A 27,026-nucleotide genomic window follows, 5' to 3' on the forward strand; every position below is an offset into this window, starting at 1 on the left:
AAACCTGCTGCTCTTGGGGTGAACCCCATACTCCTGGGTCAGGCTCAGGGTCCTCCACTCTCCTCAACCCCCCAAGCCTTTCTCGTTGCTGACAGCTCATATCTGTCTCTCCTATGAATGTTGCACAATGGTCTATAAATGCTCTTTTGGGTTTAAGTCATTCCTTCCTGATAAGATCATGGCCGAAATCGAGATGAGCATAGACCTCAAATATTGTATACAGATTTTCATGTAACCTAAGTTTTCATTCTTCTAGGATAAAGTACTATAGGTGGAATTGTTGAGTTACATAGTAAGCGTCTGTTTAACTTTATAAGGAACTGGCAGGCTGTTTTCAGAGGTGATGAAACATTTTGTATTCCCACTAGCAATATAAGAGTTCCAGTTGCTCCACATCCTCAGCAGTAATTGGTATCGCCACGATTTTTTATTGTACCCAGTCTAATAGATGTGTAGTGGTATTTTATTGTGGTATTAATTTGCATTGCTCTAATGACTGGTATGTTGAGCATCTTTTTACGTGTTTATTTGCCATCTGTATAACCTCTTCGGTGAAGTGCCTGTTCAAATCTTTTGCTTTGTTGGGTTGTTTGTTTCTTATTAGTGAGTTTTGAGAGTTCTTTTAATATAGTCTAGATACTAGTCTTTGTTGGATATGTGATGTATAAATATTTTCTCCCCATGTGGCTTGTCTTTTCATTCTCTTAATGGTGTCCTTACAGATAAAACATTTTTAATTTGGTGAATTTTAATTTGACTTTTTTTCTTTTGGATTGTGCTATGAACTCTTTGCCAAATCCAAGCTCTTGAAGATTTTCTCTGATGTTTTCAGAATTTTGTTGTTTTGTATTTTACATTTGGACCTATGATCCAATTTGAGTTAATTTTTGGATACTGTTGAGGTAGAGATTGAGGTCCATTTTTGTTTGTTTGTTTTCACATGGATGCCCAGTTGTTCCACCATTTATTGAAAAGACTATACTTTCCTATCCAGTGACTTTGCATTTTGTCAAAAATGAGTTGATCATATTTGTGTGAGTATATTTCTAGACCCTTTATGCTGTTCCATTGATCTATGTGTCTATCATTTCACCAACACTACCTTGTCGTAATTACTGTAGCATTACAATAGGTCTTAAAGTTAGGTAGGGTGAATCCAAATTTGTTCTTCCTCAGAAGTATTTTGGCTATTCTAGTTCCTTACATTTCCATATAAGTTTTAGAATCAGCTTGTCTATATCTACAAAGAATCCTGTTGGAATTTGGATTGAGATTGTATTAAATCTATAAACAATTTGGAGAGAATTAATATGTTAACTATTGAGTCTTCCAAACCATGAACAAGTATGTGTCTCTATTTTTTCAGAGCTTTGATTTTTTTTTTAAATCTAGGTTTTGTAGTTTTCCATACAGATCCTGTACATATTTCATTACAATTATAACTAAATATTTAATTACATGTTAACATAAATTATAGTTTTATTAAAATAACTATATTTTTCAAAACCAAAAATAAAGAGTGGCAATGTTTTACATTTTTGTGAATCTCTAATATTTGGCTTAATTAAATACCTGGATTCTCATACTTGCTTCAGGATTCAATCTGTTATGATGTGTTGTTTTGGTTGAAATATCTGAAGAAAATCCAGTCTCACATAGATACAGATTTGAAAAGTGGAAGAGTATTTTAATAGTCTTATCAGATAATTGTGGAAACTTTGATATTATACTCAAACTTGACAAGTGATAGTTTCTTAAAGGCTAGTTTCAATGTGAAATCTGAAACCTGTGAATGAACTTTTCATATTTGGTAACATTAAAATCTCTTGGTCTGTGTTGCACTCTGAATGGGTCTTTTACCTATGATAATATCATGTATTTGGAAATATTGGTTCTGAGTTATGAACATCTTCCAAATGTTGACAATTTTATAATACAAGATCAAAAATAATATGCATTAATATCACCACTGACCTCATCAGAAAAGTCTTTAAGGATTGGGAAGTTTTCAAGCTCATGGTGAAGGATGCAAATTTTTCAAAATTCTAATTTTCAGTTGAAAGTTTAAATTCTATCATTAACAACAAATATTGTCAGATGTTTTCCTTGAGGTGACAAGCTCATTTTGTTGATTTTTGAGAAAATTATTGCCAACTATCAAGTCTGGATAATTATAGTTTGTCAATCTTCATTCAAGTAAAAATGGTGTTTCATAAAAAAAAAAAAAAATCTTAGTTCAGCTTGCAGCTCCAAAATACAAGTACTTTTCCTAGAGAAAAACCTCAATATTTTGGTATGCAACAGAAATGCTGTATGCATACTTCCCATTTTTCACACTGAAAATTAAAAAGACATGTAATCAAGATTGAGATAAAATTATTAATAAAATTAATATTTTTTAATAATTAATAATTTCTACTGCTTCATCAAGGATGTCCTTAAGTGAAACCAGCAAGTGCGTGGTGAGGACACAATGACTACAAGTCCAGTTTGGTACCATTGCCTTGATTCATATTAAGGAGCAAACAGTTTTGCCCACCTTTGTTTTTGTACCAACAAAGTCAATGCAGTGACAAAGGCAAAGGGCATCACAGTATTAATATGAAAAAAGCTTTGACCCTGCTGGTCCCCTGAAAATGTCTCAGGCACCCCCCAGGGGTCCTTAGACCACACTTTGAGGACTGCTGCATTAGGCCACACAACAAGACAAAAAAGGGAAGCTGCAGGTGTTGATTTGGGATAGGTACTTCCTGGAAATTCTATTGGAACCCTATCTTTATCTTATCCTCACTGCCTACTTTCAGGAAAAAGTGAAAACTCTCTCATTTGAAGAGGTCTAAGTTTAGTCAGCTTTATGTGGTTATGGTGGGCTTGTTGAAGAAGAGGGATGCTAATTTAATTGAAGTTAAATGAAGAGCTCAGTGGGTGGGAAAAATAAGTGATTGGAAATTTGCATTTTCTTAACTTTTTAGGCTTGATACATCCCAAGTGAGTGCACTAATTCTAGTTAGAAACACTTCTTTTATTCTGCCCAGGATTGGGAGCATGGCTGATGCCCTCAATAGCCCAGATGAGGTCTGGGTAGGGTCTGTTTTGTGGCTGGGACTAGAGATCAGGATCCCATCAGGTTCTCCACTGACAATCCCTCTAACTGGACTAATAGATGGCCCAAAGTCAGTTGAATCAACAAATTGTGATAAGCACTTACTAGTACCGAGGGCAATATTAAACACCGGAGCAGGGCTGCAGGTTAGGGTGAAGGATACACGCCTATGTATAATTCATCAGTGTCCCCTCCTTGGCCCTTTCTACCCTGGTTTCTTTTGGAAAGCTTCATTGTTTTTTGTTAATTAAAGTTTATTTGGGTGACAATTGTTAGTAAAATTGCATAGATTTCAGGTGTACAATTCTGTATTACATCATCTATAAATCCCATTGTGTGTTCAGCACCCAGAGTCAGTTCTCCTTCCATCACCATATATTTGATCCCCCTTACCCTCATCTCCCACCCCGCACCCCCCATACCCTCTGGTAACCACTAAACTATTGTCTGTGCCTATGAGTTTCTGTTTCTCATTTGTTTGTCTTGTTCTTTTGTTGTTTTTGGTTTATATACCACATATCAGTGAAATCACATGGTTCTCTGCTTTTTCTGTCTCACTTATTTCGCTCAGCATTACTCTCTCAAGATCCATCCATGTTGTCACAAATGTTCCTATATCATCTTTTCTTACCGCCGAATAGTATTCCATTGTGTATATATACCACAACTTCTTTATCCATTCATCTATCGAAGGACATTTTGGTTGTTTCCATGTCTTGGCCACTGTAAACAAAGCTGCAATGAACATTGGAGCACATGTGTCTTTATCTCTAAATGTTTTCAGATTTTTTGGGTAGATACCCAGGAGAGGGGTTGCTGGGTCATATGGCAATTCTATTCGTAATTCTTTGAGAAACCTCCACACTGCCTTCCATAGCGGCTGCACCAGTCTGCATTCCCACCAACAGTGTATGAGGGTTCCTTTTTCTCCACAGCCTCTCCAACACTTGTTACTATTTGTCTTGTTGATGATAGCCATTCTGACTGGGGTGAGGTGGTATCTCATTGTGGTTTTGATTTGCATTTCTCTGATGATTAGTGATGTTGAGCATTTTTTCATATGTCTATTTGCCATTTGTATGTCCTCTTTGGAGAAATGTCTCTTCAAGTCCTCTGCCCATTTTTCAATTGGGTTGTTTGTTTTTTTGTTGTTGAGTTGCATGAGTTCCTTGTATATTCTGGATACTAGCCCCTTATTGGAGACACTGTTTGCAAAAATCTTCTCCCATTCAGTTGGTGGCCTCTTTATTTTGTCAATGGTTTCTTTTGCTGTGCAGAAGCTTTTAAGTTTCATATAGTCCCATTCGTTTATTTTAGCTTTTACTTCCATTGCCTTTGGAGTCAAGTTCTTAAAATGCTCTTTGAACCCAAGGTCCATAAGTTTAATACCTATGTTTTCTTCTATGCAGTTTATTGTGTCAGGTCTTATGCTTAAGTCTTTGATCCATTTTGAATTAACTTTGGTACATGGTGACAGAAAGCAGTCCAGTTTCATGCTTTTGCACGTGGCTTTCCAATTCTGCCAGCACCATTTATTGAAGAGGCTGTCTTTTCTCCATTGTATGTTTTTGGCTTCTTTGTCAAAAATTATCTGTCCATATTTATGTGGTTTTATTTCTGGCTTCTCAATTCTATACCGTTGGTCTATGTGTCTGTTTTTCTGCCAATACTATGCTGTTTTGATTATTGTAGCCCTGCAGTACAAGCCAAAGTCAGGGAGTGTGATACCTCCAGCATTGTTCTTTTTTGTTAAGATTGTTTTGGCTATTCCGGGTCTTTTGTGGTTCCAAACAAATCTGATGATTTTTTGCTCCATTTCTTTAAAAAATGCCATTGAGATTTTGATGAGATTGCATTAAATCTGTATATTGCTTTGGGTAATATGGCCATTTTAACTATGTTGATTCTTCCAATCCATGAGCACGGAATGTCTTTCCATTTCTTTGTGTCTTCTTCAATCTCTTTTAAAAATGTCTTGTAGTTTTCAGCATATAGGTCTTTCACATCCTTGGTTAAGTTTATTCCTAGGTATTTTATTCTTTTTTCTGCAATTGCAAAAGGAATTGTTTTTTTTAAAAAATTTTATTTCTTTTTCTGAGATTTCATTGTTAGTATTAGGAATGCAATGGACTTTTGTACGTTGATTTTGTAGCTGGCAACTTTACCGTATTCATTGATTGTTTCTAATAGCTTTTTGGTGGCGTCTTTAGGGTTTTCTATATATAGCATCATGTCATCTGCAAAGCGTGACAATTTAACTTCTTCATTCCCAATTTGGATGCCTTTTATTTTTTTCTCTTGCCTGATTGCTCTGGCGAGGACTTCCAACATATGTTGAAAAGCAGAGGTGATAGGGGCAGCCCTGTCGTGTTCCAGACCGTGGAGCAAAGGGCTTCAGTTTTTCACCGTTAATTATGAGATTAGCTGAGGGTTTGTCACACATGGCCTTTATCATGTTAAGATATTTTCCTTCTATACCTATTTTATTAAGTGTTTTAATCATAAATGGATGTTGTATCTTGTCAAATGCTTTTTCTGCATCAATTGATATAATCATATGATTTTTGTCCTTTATTTTGTTTATGTGATGTATCACATTGATGGATTTGCGGATGTTGAACCATCCTTGTGCCCCGGGGATGAACCCCACTTGGTCGTGATGAGTAATCTTTCTAATGCATTGTTGCATTCGATTTGCTAGAATTTTATTTAGGATTTTTGCATCTGTATTTATCAGAGGTATTGGTCTATAGTTTTCTTTATTTGTGCTGTCCTTACCAGGTTTTGGTATCAGGGTAATGTTGGCCTCATAAAATGAGTTGGGGAGTACTGTTTCTTCTTCAATTTTTTGGAAGAGTTTGAGCAGGATTGGTATTAGATCCTCTTTGAAGGTTTGGTAGAATTCACTAGTGAAGCCATCTGGTCCCAGACTTTTGCTTTTGGGAAGGTTTTGGGTGACTGATTCAATTTCATTACTGGTGATCAGTCTGTTTAGATTTTCCAGTTCTTCGTGGTTCAGACTAGGAAGGCTATATGTTTCTAGAACTTGTCCATTTCTTCCAGGTTATTAAATTTGGTGGCATATAGTCCTTCATAGTATTCTTGGATGATCCTTTGTATTTCTGTGGCATCCGTGATAACTTCCCCTTTTTCATTTCTAATTTTGTTTATTAGTGTCTTCTCTCTATTTATCTTAGTAAGCCTAGCCAAGGGTTTGTCAATTTTGTTAATCTTTTCAAAGAACCAGCTCTTTGTCACATTAATTTTTTCTATTGTCTTTTTATACTCTATTTCATTTAGTTCTGCTCTGATTTTTATTATTTCCTTTCTTCTGCTGACCTTGGGTTTCATTTGTTCTTCTTTTTCTAGTTCTTTAAGGAGTATTGTGAGGTTATTTATTTGGGATTTTTCTTGTTTCTTGAGATAGGCATGTAATGATATAAATTTCCCCCTTAAAACTGCTTTCACTGCATCCCAAACATTTTGGTAGGATGTATTTTCACTGTCATTTGTTTCTATGTATCTTTTGATCTCTCCTCTAATTTCTCTTTGACTGGTCATTATTTAAAACCATGTTGTTTAATCTCCATGTATTTGTGTTTTTTCCTGCTTTCTTTTTGCAGTTGATATCCAATTTCAAAGCCTTGTGATCAGAGAATATGCTTGGTGTGATTTCAATCTTTTAAAATTTGCTGAGGTTAGTTTTATGTCCCAATCTATGATCTATCCTTGAGAATGTTCCACGTACACTTGAAAAAATATACAGTCTGATGTTTTAGGATGAAGTGCACTATAAATGTCAATTATGTCAATTCATCTAATGTGTCATTTAGGGCTGGTATTTCATTATTTATTTTCTGTTTGGATGATCTATCCATAGCTGTCAATGACGTATTTACATCCCCTAGTATAATTGTGTTTTGGTCATTTCTCCCTATAGTTCCGTTAGTAGTTACTTGGTATATTTCGGTGCTACCTGATTGGGGGCATAAATATTGATGACTGCTATGTCTTCTTGTTGTATAGTCCCCTTTACCAGTATGAAATGTCCATCTTTGTCTCTTTACCTTTTTCACCCTGAAGTCTGTTTCATCTGATATCAGTATAGCTACATCTGATTTTCTCTGGATACCATTTGCTTGGAGTGTCAATTTCCACCCTTTTCCTGTGAGTGTATGCTTGTCCTTGTAGCGGAGACACGTCTCTTGGAGACAACATATAGTTGGGTTTAGTTTTTTGATCCAATCTGCTACTCTGTGCCTTTTTATTGGTGAGTTCAGTCCATTTACATTTAGGGTGATAATTGATATGTGAGGATTTCCTATCATTGTACCTTTAGTTTTCTGGTAAGATTTTGTCTCCATTGTTTCTTTGCCTTTTTGCTGTTGTCTATTATTTCTGTGTGGTTGTATTCTATGATGTTTCCCTCTGTTTCTTCTTTTATTTCAGTATATATTTCAGTTCTGGATTTTTTTTGAGTGGTTACCCTTAAGTTTATGTAAAAGAAAGTTTGATATTTAGAGTATTCCATTTTCTTCAGCATGCCTACTTTCTCCATTCCTATATACCGGTTCAGACCTTCACTCTCATCCTTTTTATGTTTTGGTTGCCACAAATTGTCCCCGTTGATGGTGGTCGAATAACCTCCTTTGGTATTTCTTGTAATGCAGGTCATGTGTTAGAAAATTCCCTCAGCTTCTGTATGTCTGGAAAGGTCTTCATTCCTCCTTCATATCTAAAGGATATCTTTGCTGGATATATTATTCTTGGCTCATGGTTTCTCTCTTTCAATAGTTTGAATATTTGGTTCCACTCCCTCCTGGCTTGTAGAGTTTCTGCTGAGAAATCTGATGATAATCTAATGGGCTTTCCTTTGTAGGTTACCATCTTCTTTTCCCTGGCTGCCTTGAGGATTCTTTCTTTGTTGTTGATTTTTGAAAACTTCAATACAATGTGCCTTGGAGAAGTCCTGTTGGGGTCGAGGTAATTAGGTGTTCCATTTGCTTCTTGGATTCGAGGATCCAGTTCTTTCCACAAGTTTTGGAAGTTCTCATTGACTCTTTGTTTGAATATACTCTTTCTTCCCTTCTCTCTTTCTTCTCCTTCTGGTATGCCCATTATTTTTATATTGCTCTTTCTGATGGAGTCAGAAAGTTCTTGTAGAGTTCTTTCATTTCTTTAAGTCTCAAGTCTCTTTTTTCTTCCATCCAGGTCATTTCCAGGTTTCTGTCTTCGATGTCACTGATTCTTTTTCCATCTGGTCAACTCTAGTACCTAAGCTGGCTATTTCATTCTTAATTTCTTCTATTGAGTTCTTAAGCTCCAGAAATTCTATTTGGTTCTTTTTTTAAATTTCAATCTCTTTCGTAAAATGTTCATGTTGTTCTTTGATTGTGTTTCTGAGTTCATTAAACTGCTTGTCTGTGTTTTCTTGCATCTCGTTGAGTTTTTTCAGAACTGCAATCTTGAATTCTCTGTCGTTTAAGTCACATATTTCCATAACTTTAAGTTCATTTTCTGGAGACTTTTCACGTTCCTTCTGAGCTGTCTTGTTTCCTTGGTTATTCATGGCAATTACTGATTTATTATTTCTCTTCCTAGACATCTACAGGTGTGGGTTCTGCAAGAGGTTGACAGGAAGAGGACTTTCTTTTGTTTTCCAATACGTGTTGGTAGAATGTTTTATTTTCTCTCCGACTGCAGCCTTTTATTCTCTCTCACACTGTAGTGTTATGTTTTCTTGGCACTATTCGCACTTCTCACACAATGGGGGGATTCCCTGGAAGGTGGGCTTCACCTCTGTTAACAGTTTGCCTGGGTCATAGGGCACCGCATCCCTGTGGGGATACAGAGAGCTTTTGAAGTTCCAAAGCTCTTCCTGCACCAGATTCTGAGCCTGTGTGTTTCAGCAGTTCTGTTTACTCCTGGAGGGATCCACCCAGATAGGTGGGAACAGGAGTGGGGTGGGTTGTGAGAGGTGACCCAGATTAACGGTGGCAACCACCACCACAGTTGGTTCTGCTTCCACAGTTCTCTCCCCTTTGCCGGAACTAGTTGGGATGCGAATCTGTGTCTGCGGACCACAGTTCTCAGAACTGCAAATATTCTGTTCTTTTGATCTGACACTGCTACTGTTCCACTTCTAGCACTGGGCAGGTGGGGGAGGGGCGAGCTCTTGGAGGGTAGGGAGGGGGCGGCTAGTCTCAGTGCCTAAAGCTTCTGTTCTCTGCGGTAGTGATGGCTTAAACCACTGTTTTCAGCTTTCTTCCCTCAATCTTTCCTCTTAGGTCTCTGCCGTGAGCGTTGCGTTCAGCCGTGTTATATGCTGCCCCCTCAGCCCTGTGGGCCATAAGCGGAGCCCAAGCAGTCCAAGTTCTTCCCTCTCCCACAGCTCAGTACTTCCGGGATGCAGCGAGCTCGGAGCCCTGAGCTAGGTCTTCATCCTGCACCCGCGAGGCTCTGTCTCTGTACTTCTCCCTTCCCTCCTCCCTGCTTGTGCAATTTGCCCACCTTTAGGTGAATTCGGTAGTGAGCCTCTTCATCTTGCCTGTCTGTTGTGCAGGGAGACCTTTGTGGAGTTATAGTTTTTCAATGTGTTGTAAATTTCGGGGGAGATTTCCAGAGGCTCACCCCATGTTGCCACTTGATCAACAGCAGCTTCATTGGTTTTGTACTTTGTAATTTAACTCTCACTACAGGAGCATTTAAAAAATCCAAACAATCCTGAAAGCTATAAAAACAATATAAAAGGTACCATGTATTTGTGCCAAGTATTGTGGTATAAACTCTCCACATCATCACATACTTTATCTCATTTAATATCTCTTCAATATTTTATAGTAGGTACTCTTGCAAAGAAGACAATAGAAATTACTTTAAATCCCACCACGTAGAAGTAAATATTATTAGCACTTTGGTAAAATCTAGAACTCTCTATGCATCCATAGAGAGAGGTCTATAATTTTATATAAATAGGATTCTATGATAAAAATTATTTTGTTCTCGATTTCTTTTTCTCAATGTCATGAGGTAAACAACTTCCCCAAGGGGATGGATATTATCGTCATTTTTAACAGTTGTAGAATATTTCATTGTATAGATGTATTGATTTACTTAATCTGTCAGTGGACATCTAAGTAGGGTAGCCAGTTTCCAGATTTTGATGATATAAATGTTGTTCCATGAATGTCTTTGTGCTTGCTTCCTTCTGAAGCAATGATCTCCTAAGGGTAAATGCCTATAAGTAAGGTTGATTACTTATACAAAATGCCAAACTGTTTTCAGAAGAGTTGAATTAACTTCTACTCTTCCAACAGTGTCCAACTCTGCTACCCTACACTTCAAAAAATGCTAAAGGCAGAAACAAAAGCATATGTGAATGTGTTCTTGTATGAATACCTGTGTGGATATGTGAACTGTCTACCTGCGTGAGGGCTTATTTATTCATTTAACAAGTATTTCTAAGCATCTACCATGAGACAGACACTGAGGTAGGGCTGCAACTGTGAGAAGCTCAACATGATCCCAGCTTTCATGAAGCCAAACATATACTAAAGAAACACCTGCCCTAAGTGTGTGAAGACAAATTACACCAAATATGGCCACCCATAACTAGGTTCTGTCCTGGTCTGGTGATGGTGGTTGGGAGTGTTAGAAGGAATCAGAGAAGGCTTCCTTGAAAAAGAGATGTTAAAGCTCAAATCTGAAGTGTGAGAGGCATTAACTAGCTGAAGAGTAGGAAGAAACATGTTCCAGGCAGAAATAATTTTTATTTCTTGTTCAACCTTCAGTGGGAACCATCTTGATGGAAGAATCGGCTGCCATTCCCCACACATGAGCATTCCTGCCTTTCTGTCTCAATTTACTCTTCTCTCACCTCTTTTTCCTCCTGAGGTAGGAGGAGCATGGTTTGAAGAATGCAGACTGGAGAGGTTGCTGCCCGAAGAGTGAGGGAGAGAGTGGGGCCAGAGGTTGCTGAAGAGGTGACTGGACCTCGTGTCTGATCATGTATGTCCGAGGGTGTACCTGCGTTTGAGCACACGTGTGAATATCTAAATGTTGTTAGTAGCTGTATTAGCGCTCTGGTTCTCAAAGTGTGGTCCCCTGACCACAAGCATCAACATCCCCTAGGGATGGGGCCTAGCAATCTGTTTTAACAACCCACCTATGGTTGCGGTTTGTCTGAAAGCACCTGTGTGCTCCAGGCTTTGAGGTATTTGCTTTGCATGTGGAGATTTGCATCTAGGCAACCCTGAGTCAGGAAGCTCATTCCATCTTTCTTGACTGTCCTCTCAGAGCACTGCCACGTCTAGAGTAGGCACTCTGGGGCACTTAGCAGATATTAAATGATGACGATAATGATGACAGCCAGATATGTTTCCAGCTGACCCCCTGTTTCTTATCAGTGTCTGGGTAGAGCAGCCACAAGTCTCCCTTCTTTTATCACAGAGAGAAATCTAATCTCACCAGTGCACAAAGCAGGAAGTTCACAATGGGAGAGCAAGAGAAATGACCTACTTGGAGTGGAAAAACACCTTTCTGCACTTCCCTAAACAGATTGCTGGGACAAAGAAAACAATTTCCTGCCTACCCTGGCTAATGGCTCTGGTTGTGCAGAGAGAGACAGAGAGGGCAGTGGTGGGTGCCAGGGCTGCAGCCCCAGGCTGGGCAAGGGTCAGGCAGTGGCTGGTGGCTGTAGACGGTGTCCTTGTGTCATAGGATCATTCATGGGGGAGACCTCTCGAACAGGGTCTCCTCATGGGAAGTAGGGTCCAGGAGTGCAGAATGCCTGAAAGCCATGAGACAAGGTTGCATCTTCACCAAACAAAACCCCAAACAAGTGCCTGCTTTGCACCCAGACTTGAGTCCTGGCTCTGCCACATTATCAACTGAGTGACATTGGGAAAGTTGCTTCAATTCTTTCAGGCTCAGTCGCCTGTCTTTGAAGTGGCGATAATAATAGGCTCTGCAGCACAGAGCTGTTGTGCAGATTGAGAGGTGACCTGTGTGCCAGGCAGACAGAAAATGCTCAGAGTTGTTTGTTGTGTTTGCAGTAGTTCCCTGAAGCCTCTCCCCACCAGAAAATTGCATTGAGTTCTGTTGCTCCACCACTTCAGCCAGCTCAATGAGTTAAATTGGATTAATCAGGTCCTCCGATATGGGGCGGGACCGATGGCGTTTTCATCCCGGGAACATTCAGTGCCCTGGAGAGCTGAAGACAGACAGGCCGGAAGCAATGGGCATGATCCTTTGGCCCCATAGTGGCTGCTGTCTTGTGTCTCTGCATTCACTATGAGTTTTGTCACAATGGTCTGGTACAGGGTGGGGTTCACCATAAAGAGAGTCACAGGAAAATGGGGATAAGTAATACCTAGCACTCAAGGTTGTTGGTGGGAAGGTGTGCTATCTGCCTAGTTCTGTGCCTGGCACATGAAAGGTACGTAATAGATGGCAGTTAAAGATGAAGTTCTATCTTGGGGCTGGTGAGAGTGGGTGTAGTTCGTACAGGCAAGTTAAAAAATGAGTATTTATTGAGCAATTGCCATTGTCAGGCATTGGCAGGGATTTTCCATGTGTTATCTCAATCATTCCTCACAACAACCTTATGGAACAGAGAACATTATTTATACCATCCTCACAGGTGAGGAAACTGATGCGCAGAGAAGTTAAGTGGCTTGTCCAAGACCACCAGTACTGGGCTCTAGTGAGTATCCATGCTCGTGCACTCACCTCTCGCTGCCTTTCCAAGGGACGTGTTCTGTGGTGTGGAAACTGCAGACAGCCTGTCACCTCTCTGCTGAGCAAGAATTACTTGCCAAGAAAATAAATTTACCAGCTCTACTCATTTTGCCCACTCTGACCACAGGGGAGTTCTTCCCTCTACCTAGCTTTGACCTCTCCTACTACGTACATGCAAGATCACTTCTTCTTGTTCAGTCCTCAGCAAAGGGCAGCTGGGAACATTTACATTGTGTGCTGCATGCACAATGGTTCTTAGAAAAGGATGGCAAACTAAACACAAACTCACTTGGGTGGGGTCTCTGAGGCTTCTTCTGATCACAAAGGAGGGCTGGACTTGGAGGAGAGACCGGGACAAGAGTGGAATCCCAACATCAGGTTCAGAAGCCTCTACCTCATTGATTTAGGCCCCGGGGCCCCTCCTCTCCCAGGCTATGGTCAGTTTTCTAATCAGCACAGCAGGGCCGGGGGTGGGGCCTTGGGAAGTCTGTGTAACAGGCCCTCCCACTTGGGCACCTGCCTGTTCCCTCTCCCCTCCGCTGGAGAAGAACCAGGTAGGAAAAACAGACCCTAAATGGAAACTTATAAACCTCTGTTCCCTCCCAGCAGGATTTTCTGAACCTGCCAGCTAGTATCGGCCAGTACCTCCACACATCTCCTTCCAACCTGTGTCTCTGCCTGCCCTTCTCCCACCCTAAACCCCCATTCTCCTCCTTTAAAGGTCACCTCCCAGGAAGGTGTCCTGGATCAGTCCCGCCTCTTGTTCTGGTCCTTCTCTTACCTTGGGAGCTTTTGCTGTTTTCACCTTAGTTGGGACATTAATAATCATGTGTATATAATTTAGGCAATTTGTAAAAATATTTTCCATGCATTTAGGAAAATATGTTTTTTTACTCCTCAGCTGGGACACAGAAATCCTGAGAGATGGATGGGGCAAGGGAAAGAGGACTAGATCAGTACTCAGAAGAACTTGCTCTAGTCCCAATGGGGCCAGTAACAGGCTATGTGACTGAGTCTGTCAGTTCCCCCTCTGGGCCTCCGGCTTCCAATTTGAAAGTGTTCTCTAAGATCTCCTCCAACTGAAATACTCCATGGCTCTGTTTCCTTTGACTCTCCTCACAGTGTCTGGCTCAGAGCTCTCTGAATACAGAAACCTCTCATACTCTGTTTCTTCCAAGACTCTGCCTTTCTGAGGCTATCTCATCTCTTTTACCATGTGTGTCCCTACAGCTCAGACACACTTTGTCATTCAAGATCTCAGACCCACTGAGTCTGTGAATCACAAAGGAAGCAGCCATGGAGAAGTCAGTGGGAGATTCAACTCTATTTCTAAGTTGCAGGGAGTGCCTGTTAAAATACTGACGCCCCGGTTCCATCCCCAGAGACTCTGGTTCAAGGGCTGGGGGTGGGGCCCACTCACCTTGTTTTAGTCATCTATTGCTGCAAAGCAAAATACTCCTAAACATGATGTTCAAAACAACAACCATTTTATTTACTCATGATCTGAGGAATCAGAATTTGGGACGGGCCCAGAGGACTGTGGTCAGGGTCACTCAAGGAGCTACCTTTAGCAGGGAGGTTGGCTTGGATGGGAATGTTCAAGGCGGCTCCAGGATTCCCTCCACATGGTCTCTCTCTCCAGCAGGGTAGTCTGACTTCTTACAAGGCAGCTGGCTTCCAAAAGGGGGCATCCGAAACTGAGGCACAAGTTGCAGATCTCTTAAGGTCCAGTCCAGAAAGAGGGATAGTTCTCCTTCTTTCTATTGCTCAAAAGAAGTCACAGAGCCACCCCAGACTGAAGGCAGAGGACACAGACTCCATTTCTCAGTGGGAGGAGTGGCAAAGTTTCAATGTAGGAGAGCCTATGGGATGGGAGATATCACTGAGGCCATGTTTGGAAATACAATTTACCATAATTTAAAAAACAGACTCCAGATGAGTGTGTTGGGCCCACGGTCTGTGAACTATGTCTCAGGGAGCCTGCTTCCCCTCTCTCCCTGTCTCCTTCCTGTCAGACACGGCACAGCATTGGGCTGCCTTGCAGCGCTGATATGGGGACTAATTATTGATATGCATTGGTTTTCTCCATCAATATTATTCCTACCTTTTGCATTTAGCAAATATCAATTATATACCAATTATATTGGCAAGTGGTGAAGAGAGGAGAAGAGGGTTAAACATAAACCATCCACATTTCCCATCTTCAAGTTAGTCACCATCTGAGAGTAAACAACTTACTTGATTCCCTGGGCTAAATAGTACCATTCCTTCTCCCAATTCTGAAGCAGAAAGTTGTGAGTTAAACAGGAGGATAATTGTGGATTCTCTTAACAATGTGCCGGGAAGGAGTTGTGTTCCAAGGACTATACAAATGCTTAGTATTAGAGTGAATGGCCAGAATGGTGAATATTTTACACCCATCAGCTCCCACCAGCCACATCTAAGTTTTGATGCAAGGCCTGGAAAATTAAAATCAATAAAGATAATGTTTTACATTGTAGACATCAAATATGCCTTTGGTGTGAGAGGCAATTACATGAACAGCAGCATCGAAGAGATAGCTGAATTACAGGAGGGTTGACAGGGATGGAGAAATCAATGGGCCCAAGAGTCCATTATAAACAGACAAGTGAGGCAGTACCTCTGTGGCCACAAGTGGTGTGCTGACCTGCCCAGCATCCCTCTTGGATGCCCATTGTCATCAGAGCTGAGCCCCCTTCCCCAGACAGGCCAGGCAGTACCCCAGGATGCCAGGCCTCTGCCTGCTGCTGTGCCCTCCTTGGGAGAAACGCATGTTTGTATACAGGCACCAACTTTGCCCTGTAGAGAAGTTCCTCACCCCTCACGGACGTTAGTCTGTAGGGTTCACATGACTTCCGTATGAAGAAGTTCAACAATCTGCCCAAATCATTTTTATTGTTTTCCTTAACTCCAGCTCTGGCTTTGGGGTAGGGATGGGATTTGGGGATTTGAAAGAGAATAAGTGGATTCAAATCAGTCTTCCTTGCCCGGCAAACATGACTGTGTTAGTGGGTCATTGTCTACTTGCAAAGCTGGTTTGTAGACTGAATGGAGGCGCCTGCTGGGTCCCTGTGATGCTTCTGGGCTCAAATCTTAGCTGCAGCCTCTGTTCTCAGCCTGCCTGGAGCCAGTGGGTTGGAAGAAAGTCTATGACGAAAAACAGGTGCCTCTCTTGATGAAGGCTGGCTCCAAGCCCTCAGGGAGGGGCGGGGAGTTCAGATGCCTGCTTATGCTAACATGCTGTCAGCTTCTCTGTGCACCAGGAAGGCAGAAATGTGAAGCTATTTTGGTCTTGTCTAGGGAGCCATTATGTATTGACTTGCCATTATGTATTGAATTTCCAACGTCATTATCTCCAAAGGGCAACATCACTTGGTTTTCTTCCATTTGCATTCATTGGGAAAAAACAAATGGGTGCATATTTGCAGAGTGGAAAGGCTCTGGGGAGGAGGTGTCATGTGCTCCAATTTCAATAACTAGCAGCTGTGAAAGATGTGTGCTCATAATTAGAGATCAGCACCTTAAGGTAACAGTTCACACTTACAAGACAAGTTTAAGTTATTCAGGCAGCAATTGGTTTTTCCGGACTAATGGGATTGGTGTGAATTTTTCACTTAGAAACAAATCTCATCTGTGCTTTGTCATGCCTTGCTTCCTGACGTATGTTATAGTTTTCCTGTGGGAAGACAGGGCGAGATTTTATTTCAGACTTCCCCCTCTTCCTCGGCTTTCTTCCCTTCCCCCAAAGCAAGACACTGATATAAAGGTAGCTAAGGAAAGAAACCATGCAGAACACATTCCAAGAAGAGAGATGGTGGTGTTTGTGTTCTCAATACGCTGGCACGTGTCCGGTGTATGCTGATGGGGCTGCGAGTGGCAGGTAGTGGTCTTCTAGGGGAGGAAGGCATGTGTTGAATTTCTGCTTTCTCAAAATAAAAGACTTCTCCCAGCTGTTCCACCCCATCTGTATCAGTTAGGATTGTGTTAGCTGCATGGAACACATAACCAACTATTGTAAATTTATGTAACAAGAGCTGAATTTTCTCATGAAACAAGAAATCTGGAATAAAGTACTCAGATGTTGTTAATGGTTCTTTCTAGCTTCCTGTCCTGCCATCCTTATTAGAAGACTTCTTTCTTCATAGTTGCAAGATGGCTGCTTCACCTCCAGGCATCACATCCATACTTCTGAGAAAAAAAGAAGGATGAGCATGAAGAGGAGGACGAGGGGTAAAGGAGGAGGGAGAAGAGATGGGGGGAGAGGGAAAGGAGGAGGAGAAGAAAGAGGAGAGGAAGAAAAGGAAGGGGGAGGGAGAGGAAGAAGAAGAAGGAGAAGAAAAGGGCAAAAGGCACATACTACTGTGTCTTCCTTAGAATTCTTACATAATATAATTCTGTTTCCACCTCGTTGGCCAGAACTGGGTCATATGGAGACTGTTAGTTGCAAAGAAGTCTGGAAAACCCATAGTTTAAACTGAACACATTGTAGCTCAGTTAGAAAACAGTTCTGACAGAAAGGAAAAAGAAGAGAATGGATCTGGTCTAGGGAACCAGCATTGTCTGCCATCCTACCCAGTCCCTACAGCTCCACACATAGGGAAGTCCAGCTCTTCAACCCCCAATGTCAGTGTCAGGGTTACCTCTTAGACAGTCCGGCCTAGGAGCCCTGTGAGGCTCACTACCTATCTCTGCACTGCCTGTGGCCTCAATAGCACTAACTACTTCATCTCTTCATCTTGGAAAGAGAGAACAAAGCAAAAGCATTTAACAGGCGTGGTCTAGGCTCAGGGTACCCGTGCTCAGGGAACCAGTTCTGAGACCCTTTGGTTAAGCTGAGAGTTTGCTGACTGTAGAGAGACAAGGAAGAAAGTGTTCAAAGTGAATTTGGAAGGCTGGTTGGGGCAAGATCATGTAGGGTCTCATGAGCTGCAATTCACTTAAATTCAACCAGTTATAAGTGGCTTATCAAGCAAGACACTGGGGTTTATAAATGGGGTAAGATGCCTGGCCAACCCCAGGGAGTTCTCATTTTATTAGGGCAGCACACACATGCAGTTAGACATAGTAAAATTCACACTATGAAATGTACAAATATGGATGTCGAGACACAACACTGTTCATGACAGCATGGACAAGATAGCTTTAATTTCAATAAGGTGTTATTTGACTCTAGCTTTGCACAGGAAGCAGGATTATCATCAGTAGAGAAGGGAGAGGATGTTTTAAGCAGATAAAATCATATGAGTAAAAGTTTGGGGGCAGGAAAGCAGGCAGTATACTTGGATAATTGTTACTGATCCTCTTGGGCTGGGGGACAGTATTTGAAAGGATTAGGGTGACCAGAGTGGTGGGATGGGGAAGGCAGGGCAAAGAATGGGTCAGGAAATGAAGCAGAAAATGATGTTGGGTTGTAAAGACTAAATGTCATGTTAAGAACTTGGATTTTATGTCCATAAAAGCAATCTACAGATTTAATGCAATCTCTACCAAAATACCAATGACATTTTTCACAGAACTAGAGCAAATAATCCTAAAATTTATATGGAATCACAAAAGACCCCAAATAGCCAAAGCAATCTTGAGAAAGAAGAACAATGCTGGAGGTATCACACGATCTGATATCAAACTATACTACAAAGCTATAGCAATCAAAACAGCATGGTACTGGCATGAAAACAGACAAAGAAATCAAATGGAACAGGGAAGCATTTTTCTCAGTTTGTTGAGATCTTGCTTTCAGACGTACCCTCTGTTTGATTCAAATAAACTTTTATAAAAATTAAAAAAAAGAAATCAATGGTGCACCAACCACCTGAGCCACCAATCTATGCAATTTTACTAACAATTGTCACCCCAATAAATTTAATAAAATTAAAAAAAGAAAAAAGAAAAAAAGAAAAGAAATCAATGGAACAGAATAGAGAGCTCAGAAATAAACCCATGCCTATATGGTCAATTAATCTATGACAAAGGTGGTGAGAATATACAATGGGGGTAAAGACAGTCTCTTCAATAAACGGTGGTGAAAAAAACTGGAGAGTGATATGAAAAAAAAAATGAAATCACCACTATCTTACGCCATACAGAGAATACACTCAACATGGATGAAAAACTTAAATGTAAGATCCAAAACCATAAAACTCCTAGAAGAAAACATAGGCAGTAAACTATCTGATGTTGCTCTTAGTAATATTTTTTTTGGATATGTCTCCTTGGGCAAGAGAAACAAAAGAAAAACAAACAAATGAAACTACATCAAACTAAAAAGTTTTTGCACAGAAAAGGAAACCATCAACAAATGAAAACACAACCTACTGAATGGGAGAAGATATTCGCCAGTGATACATCTGATAAGGGTATCTGATAATACCCAAAATATATAAAGAACACATTCAGTTTAACACCACAAAAAGAAACAATATGATTAAAAAATTGGCAGAGGACCTGAACAGACATTTCTCCAAAGAGGACACAGAGATGGCCAATATGAAAAGATGCTCAATGTCACTAATCAGAGAAATGGAACTTAAAACCACAATGAGATACTATTTCACATCTGTCAGAATGGGCATCATCAATAAATCCTCAAACATCAAGTATTGGCCAAGATGTGGAGAAAAGGAAACACTTGTGCACAGTTGGTGGGATTGCATATTGGTGCAGCCACTGTGGAAATCAGTATGGAGGTTCCTCAAAAAATTAACAATACAGATGCCGTATGACTCACTTCTGGGTGTTTATCCAAAGAAATCCAAAACACTAATTTGAAAAGATACATACACCCCTATGTTCATTGCAGCGTTATTTACAATAGCCAAGAGATGGAAGCAAACCTAAGTGTCTATTGATAGATGACTGGATAAAGAAGAGGTGCCATATATATATACACATACACACTCTGTGGAATACTACTGAACTATAAAAAAGAATGAAATCTTACCATTTGAGACAACATGGATGGATCTAGAGGGTATTATGTTAAGTGAAATAAGTCAGGCAGAATAAGACAAATACCATGAGATTTCACTTATATGTGGAATCTAAAAAACAATAATGAACAAACAAAACAGAAACAAACTCATAGACACAGCAAAGATTTTATTGGGGAAGGGGAACAGTGTGTACTTCCAGACCTTTTTTCCAAGTCAAGTTGTTGTCCTTTCAATCTTAGTTGTGGAGGGTGCTGTTCAGCTTCAAGTTGTTGTCCTTTCAGTCTTAGTTGTGGAGGGCGCAGCTCAGCTCCAGGTCCAGTAGCAGCTGCGAGTTGCAGGGGGCGCAGCCCACCATCCCTTGTGGGAGTCCAGCCCGCAACCTTGTGGTTGAGAGCCCGCACTCCAACCAACTGAGCCATCCAGGAGGCAGCTCAGCTCAAGGTGTTGTGTTCAATCTTAGTTGCAGTGGGGCGGAGCCCACCGTCCCTTGCGGGACTCGAGGAGTTGAACAGGCAACCTTGTGGTTGAGAGCCCACTGGCCCATGTGGGAATCGAACTGGCAGCCTTCGGAGTTAGGAGCATGGAGCTCTAACCCCCTGAGCCACCGGGGCGGCCCACAGAGAACATTTTGATGTTTGCCAGATGGGAGGGGGTTCAGGGGCTGGGTGAAAAAGGGGAAGGAATTAAGAAGTACAAATTGGGATGTAAAGTACAGCATAAGGAATATAGTCAATAATATTGTAATAACTAAGTATGGTGTCAGCTGCATATTAGACTTATCGGGGGGATGACTTCATAAGGTATATAAATGTCTGTCCACTATACTGTACACCTGAAACTAATATAATATTGAATATCAACTGTGATTGACAATTTTTTTTTAATTTAATAAAAGAAAACGTAAGCTTTTACATCTCTGGCTAATTCAGAGTCCTCACACAGACAAAAACTACAAAGCATGACTCAATGTAAACCATGATTTTTAAAGAGCAATTTATATCCAAAGGGTTTATGATATTAACAATTTTGTATTTTCCTTTGTTGAAGAAGTGTTCATCATCTAGTAAAAATATTTTTTCTAAAAAATTTTTTTTCTTAAAAAAAAAGTTGGATTATAACTGGCAGAAGCTAGGGAGACACTGAAGGTTTGAACCACATCTGTGTTGTGGAAAATACCAAACTAGAGTTGATAGCCTGGGGGTGGGAAGACAAAGTCAGAGTTACCAGCAGAGGCTGGTCCCACAGAGGCCTGACCTGGAACTGAAGCAGCAGAGGGGAGAGGAGTGAGGATAAATAAGTGGGCTGGGGCAGTGCCAATTAGGAATCCAGGAAGCCACAGAGGGGAGCCAGTTTTGGGGGGTCAGATGAAGTCAGTGTGAGCAGCGCTGAGTCCCTTGGGATTATTTGGCTGGATCTCTGGGGTGAGGATCATGCTGGGGTCATCAGCCCTGTGTGGCTGGTAAAACCATGGTTGTGGATTGGATTGTTCAGGAACCACGAAGAGCAGATAGACAAAGGGCCTGATACAGCTGCTTAAGAGAGAAGCCAGAGGAGCAGGAGAAAGAACAGTTAGGGAAGGAGGAAGGGATCAGGGTCAAGGAGTGGTTTGGAAGTGAGCAGAGCTATTCCATCCAGCCAAGGATTTAGGAAACTCTTCCTAGGAGTTGGGGAATTAGCATTTGGCTGTGGGGTGAGGTGGGGAAAGAAGAATCCCCTCCCCTCTCTTTAGTTCTTACGGTTGGACTAGTAATAAAATAAAATTGACAGAAGACTAGAATAACACAGAAAAACCAATTTAATATGTGCACACGGGAGAATCACAATGTGATACTCAGATCGTAAAATAAGGCTCAAACAAATGACCAAACCAGGCACCTTTTTATATTTTTTAGACAAAGAAACAATAAATTTGTGAGAAATTGACAGGACAAAAAAAGTTAGTGCTCATTGGAAAGAACTCTAAGCATGGTTTGGGTGTTGGTTAGTGAGGAATCTAAACGAAGTTTGGGCTTTTGTAGTAAATTAGTAAAGGCGTCACTAGGCTTGTTTATACACGCTTTCCACACTGGATTCTTCTACCTCTTGTGATAATGTTGTCTCTTAGCCCTCAGGAGCAGGAGGGCACCTATCACATGGGAGATTTATTTCCTGCTTTTGTGGGGACAGAGGGGTCAGGGTTTTCTTCTTGCATGGGCAGTTTCTTGAGTAACTTTACTTCCAAATAATATGCCATTGTGGGATAGCTTGGGGTGGCCTACCCTGGGCCGCAAGAGTCGCTCTGGACTCTGCACCCCAGGATGAATTGGCACCCCCAAAGCTTCCTGTGTCCACCTCGGAGTGTTACCTGCTAGGAAGGTCCAGGGATCTACTTCCAAGACTCCTGGTCTTGTCCCTTTAATTTTCCCTGCAGGCCCTCAGTTTTCTGTCTCTGGCTGTGTGACCTGGGCACTGACATGATGAAGAACTAGTTTTGCGTTAGCATAAGGCAACTGGGGCAAGTGCTATCCAGATGGTGTTCTAGCTGCATAGTGGTAAGTTACTTAGTGTAAGTTACACACTTTAAAGTATGGAGCAGTCCCTTATGCTTCCAACAGTTATGCTGTCCTCCCAACCCCTAGGTCTCCCATGGCTCCAATTCTGGGGTGCGGTTGAGGGGGGAGTGTTTCAAAAACGGTTTCTTAGCCTACTTCCACCATGGCTGTGCGCTGCTACCCCAACTCTCTCTCTTTTTGCTTCTTGGGCTTCTGGAGAAGCACGGCTCTCTTCGGTTGAGATTTAGTCCCATTTCTTAACTTCACATTAGCACTGTTCTCCTCGCAGCCCCTGAGTCCTGACTGGAGAGTCCCTGGCAACAGCCAGCTGCTCCCCAATTCTTGCTTGGAACAGTTTTCTTGATGCCCTTCAGTGGCTTTCCATTGTCCTGATTGGATAAAGGTTGGATTCACCCAGGAACTGATTACCAGGCCTGCCTGGTCTGGCGCCTGCTTCCTTCTTCAGCCTGTCTCCTCTGCTCAGGAGCCACAGTGGCCCCTTTCAGGCGATGCTCCTTCTGCCTCAGGGCCTTTGCACATGTTGCTTCTGTTTTTTGTGTCAGAATCATTTCCCAAGCCTGTTTGTCACTCCAATTCTTGGCTCCTTCATCCCCTTAATATTCCTTGACCCTTTAGCTCCTTCTCAAATGTTACCCACTCAGGACTCTGAACAATGTTTTAATTGAACACTTATTCATGAGACTATTTGATAAATCTCTATCTTGCCTATTAGCCTGTCTTCTTTTCTTTCAGTGTTGAACCCCCGAGCTTGGCCCAGGGTTCCGTGCAGAGTAGCTCCTCACATCAATACATTTGTTGAAAGAATGAAGCAGCTGGTGAGCTTTTTTCTTCTTTTTTTAACCCATGCCCACGTTTCATAGGGTAGGGACTAGATGTGTTTCTTCTTCCCTCTAGAACAAGCTTGTGTTTGACTTCATAACTGTGTCACCCCAAACTCCTTCAGCAGTGCCCCTGGAAGGACTGGGAAGAAACACCATTTGAGAGGCATGGCCCTTCCCCACGTGAATGTAGCTCCTGGTGTCCCTCTGCTGCCTTTTGCTGGTCAGCAGTGTCAGGCAGGGGCAACTGGGAAGTAATTTGGCCAAATACCTTGGAATCCTCTGGCAGGAAAGGGGCTGGTACTAGCAAGTGGCTCAGCTTTGGAGTTCTGACCAATGGCCTTTCCTTGCCCTAACAGGCTTGCAAAGCCTGAGTTTGACGTGTCCTTGCTAGTTGGAACTCCAGAAAGCTACACAGAGAGGTGGCCAACAGGCAGCATTCAAGGGCATCTGGGAGGGATTAATTTACTTGCCCACAGACATAGGCCTGGCAAGTGGCATAGTTTGATCTGTCTCACCTAGAGCAAAAGAAGAGGGAGAAGGACAATGTAACCAAGTTCTCAGCTTATAGAGGAAAAGACAGGGACAGAAAGGTTACTCAGTCTATGTAAAGTCACAGGGATCAAAGCTGTCCTCCCCAGGTCTCCCTGAGTGGTGCCCCCCACTCTGTTAGTAGCCATTTATGGCTTCCAAATGTGTAAAGCCTTGGGGTTTTAAGACCTGACCATCTATTAAGATAATTAAATAATCTAGGGCTCGAGCTGGTAGGGGCCTCAGTGTTATCTGGTCCGTCTCCTTCATTGTAGAAATGAGAAAATGGAGGCCCAGGGTTGGGGTGTTAGAGGTGAGGCTGGATTTCTTCTTAGTAGTACCCATCGTCCCAGGATTTGGGGTCTGTAAGGAAGTCCCTGGGGCCCTGCCTAGGCTTGGACATCCCAGCCTCTGTCAGGAGTCACCCCTCATCCTGTCTGCTCCCATGTTGGCTCAGGCTGGGCAGCCTCATGGCAGGCAGCATGGCTTCCTGGCTACCAACTGAGTGGCCAGCACTTGCTGTGTTTCTGTGGCTTCTGTCAGTGCCTGGCCTCTTCCCTTCCTACAAATCTGCTCAAGATGACAGCGGTTCATTGAGCACTCACTCTGAGTGCTAGGCTAAGCCTCCCAGGACATCAGTGTTGTCAGAGCCATTTTCACATGAGAGGCAGCTCAGGCTCAAGAGTTCCTTCAGTGATTTGCTCAAGATCAAGTGCAGAATTAGGTAGGATTTAAATCTTCAAATTCAGTTTGCCACCTTGAATTTGGACCCTGAGGGGTGGGCTGAGGGGGGCGCAGTACTGAGGCCTGGCAGGGCCAGGTTGGGGGGGGGGGGCTTTGAAAAGGGGGCTCTGGGCGGCAAATCTGTGGTTGGGGCAAGCGCCTCACTCCCAGCACCGCACCTAGCTCTAGCTGAAATGACAACTACGAGCAGAGCTGCCTCGCGTGCCTACAACACAGCCATTCATGCATTTGGTGCACATTCCCCTTAATTGCCGAGGTTCCAATTAACGTGGGTTGCTCTGTCTGGTGCTGGGTTATTTTCTCTGATTTTTCCGTTCCCCTCAGTTTACTATTTGAGAATGACACTAGCTCTGTCATTGTGTTTGTCTCGCTCCCTTCCCACCCTCACCAGAGGAAAACCAAAAGGCAACAGCTGGTGGCAAATCTGCGCTGGCGCTAGCCCGCCCCCTCGGCGGCAGGCTCCTGTTGCTTCTCCGAGGTGGCCGCCCTCTGAAACAATCCCTCCCTTGCCCGTGGGAGAGCCGGCGACTTAGGAGCCGGAGGGCCCGCAGGGCGAGGGGAGAGGGGTCTGCGCGCGGATGCTACCCAGAAGCCAGCGGACCGCGACACGGCGGAGACGGTCCCCAGAGCAGCCCGGCCGAGCCCCGCCCACCGCTCCCCACCCCCTCAGGACGCGCCTCTCCCCCAGCCCAGCCCTTCGTGGGAGGGGAGGCGGGAAAACCGAGAAAGCCTCTCCCACCGCCCTGCCCTAGCCCCGCCACTCGCAGCTCCTCCAGACTAGGCTCGTCCTCGGGGTATCGTCTCAGAGGGGACCGCGCTGTGGAGGTAAGCGGCTGCAGAGGTGGCAAAGTTGGGCTCTTCTTCCAGGAAGAAGAGCCTCGGGTGGGGAAAGATCGAGGGCGCGGGGGAGCTGCCTGGTTTGTTTGTTTCAGTGGGTGTGAGCGGTCCTCCTGGGCAGCTTCCCTTGGGCAGCAGAAACCAGGTTGGTATGTAAAGGAGGAGGTGGACGTCGGAACGGGAGAGGGGCCTCTGAGGGAGGCAGGTCATGGCTGTGGGGGTGAAGCTGGTGACTGGGCACCGGCTTGCTGCTGCCGGGTTTGGGGCTCTGGATTTTAGGAGAAGAGGAAAGGGCTGCACCCACTCTGTATCCGGGGGGAGTCTTCCCTTTGTTACTTGGAAGCTGAGTAGAGCATGGGGATGTGAGTGTGGACACATGAGCAATACAAAATGGAACTTGCTGGTTTGGGGTTTGGAGGGCTTGGCAGGGCGGCGGAAGGAAGGAAAAGGAGGGCTGGGGTTTCCAGGGCATGGGGATTCACGAGAGTGTCAGCATCGATTTTTTTCTCCTTGTTTATTCAGAACCGATTTCTTCTCGGCGGCCCTGACCCCGCCCCCTCATCCCCTCCTTTCCTCACGTCCAGCTCCTTTCCCCAGCAGGGGTGGCCCTGGCAGAACCTCCCCCATTGTGTCTCGCTGGGCTTCTGCGGGGAGTGTTGGAAGAGCAGCCCGCGGCTCCTGGCGCTTGCTTCTGGCTCTTAACAAGTGGTGGCTGATAGAGAAAGCACCCAAGGGTGGGAGCAGGGAGCAGCTGTGCTGGAGAAATGGGCCTACCCAGGTCCCTGCTACCAACCTCCATATGTGCGGGGCTGAGGCCGCTGAGGCTTCCCCCACCATGGTGGCCCCTATCTCCACTTCCTTTGTGTCCTTGGCATGGTACTCTCCGGCTGGGCCCAGATTTCCAGGTTTGGAGATGGATCAGTGGGCAGCCTGTGTCCCCTGTGAAAGGACCCCCACTCTGGGGGCCAGGTGCCCTCATGTTGTGTACTTGTGGACGTGTATATTCGCTTCTGTAACTTAGCCTTTTGCACGTGACCTGCCTGGTTGTTGCCATGGAAACGCCTCTTCAATTCTCAGCCTCCCTCCTTTTCCTGCCCATTCTTCACCTCCATATCTCCTCCCCTCCCCCCAACATGGTTGCCTAGATACTGGTTGGCCCTGGCTTTTCTGGGTAGCTAGCTCCCAAACTGACATGGCCCCTTACTCACTCCACTCACCTCCCACACTGCACATCACAAACACTCCCAAACACAAATACAGACGTACCACACTGCACACAAACACCACACGTATATCCTATTCGGCACACACACTCCATAAACACACCACTCATACATGTATATCACATTATATACACACGAAATACACCACACATATACCTCACCACAACACCACCTGCAGTGCTACTAATACACTCTGCCATCATACTGTGTATGTTCACACACACCAACAATAACACGTACCGTCGTCTCCCCAACACACACACACCACGCATCACGCATACACACTGTACTTCTAAACAGAGCTCAGGCTAGAAGAGAGAGCATTTTCTGCCTTATCTGGCTGTATGCCAAGGCGTATAGGGAAAGGCTCAGGAGTCTCAGAGGGAGAATTTACATCTCTCCATTGCTGCTTTCTCTCTGCCCTGCCCCTGAGATAGCTTGAGGCTCCTAGGAATCTCTACCCAGCCTGCAGGAGTCTTCCTGCCTAACAGAGGATCAGGCACTCTGGGACTCAGGGCAGAAGGCTC

General features: G+C 43.3%; 1 protein-coding gene across 3 annotated transcripts in view; it reads left to right on the top strand.

Annotated features, from left to right (window-relative positions):
- The first annotated feature begins 24,918 nt into the window (after positions 1 to 24,918).
- The window catches only part of FXYD6 (FXYD domain containing ion transport regulator 6), a 37,908-nt gene continuing 35,800 nt past the window's right edge, over positions 24,919 to 27,026 (top strand). The window contains exon 1 of one of the 3 annotated variants that reach the window (XM_088791436.1): positions 24,919 to 25,264. The gene's annotated coding sequence lies outside the window, so the exon portion shown is untranslated. Of the gene's footprint in view, positions 25,265 to 25,374; positions 25,422 to 27,026 lie in introns of those variants that run through there. The other 2 variants (XM_019716195.3, XM_019716196.3) reach the window with 2 other exon arrangements.

Source organism: Rhinolophus sinicus, chromosome 14 (genome assembly GCF_057876585.1).
Source record: "Rhinolophus sinicus isolate RSI-liver-muscle chromosome 14, RSI-T2T, whole genome shotgun sequence".
NCBI lineage: Eukaryota > Metazoa > Chordata > Mammalia > Chiroptera > Rhinolophidae > Rhinolophus > Rhinolophus sinicus.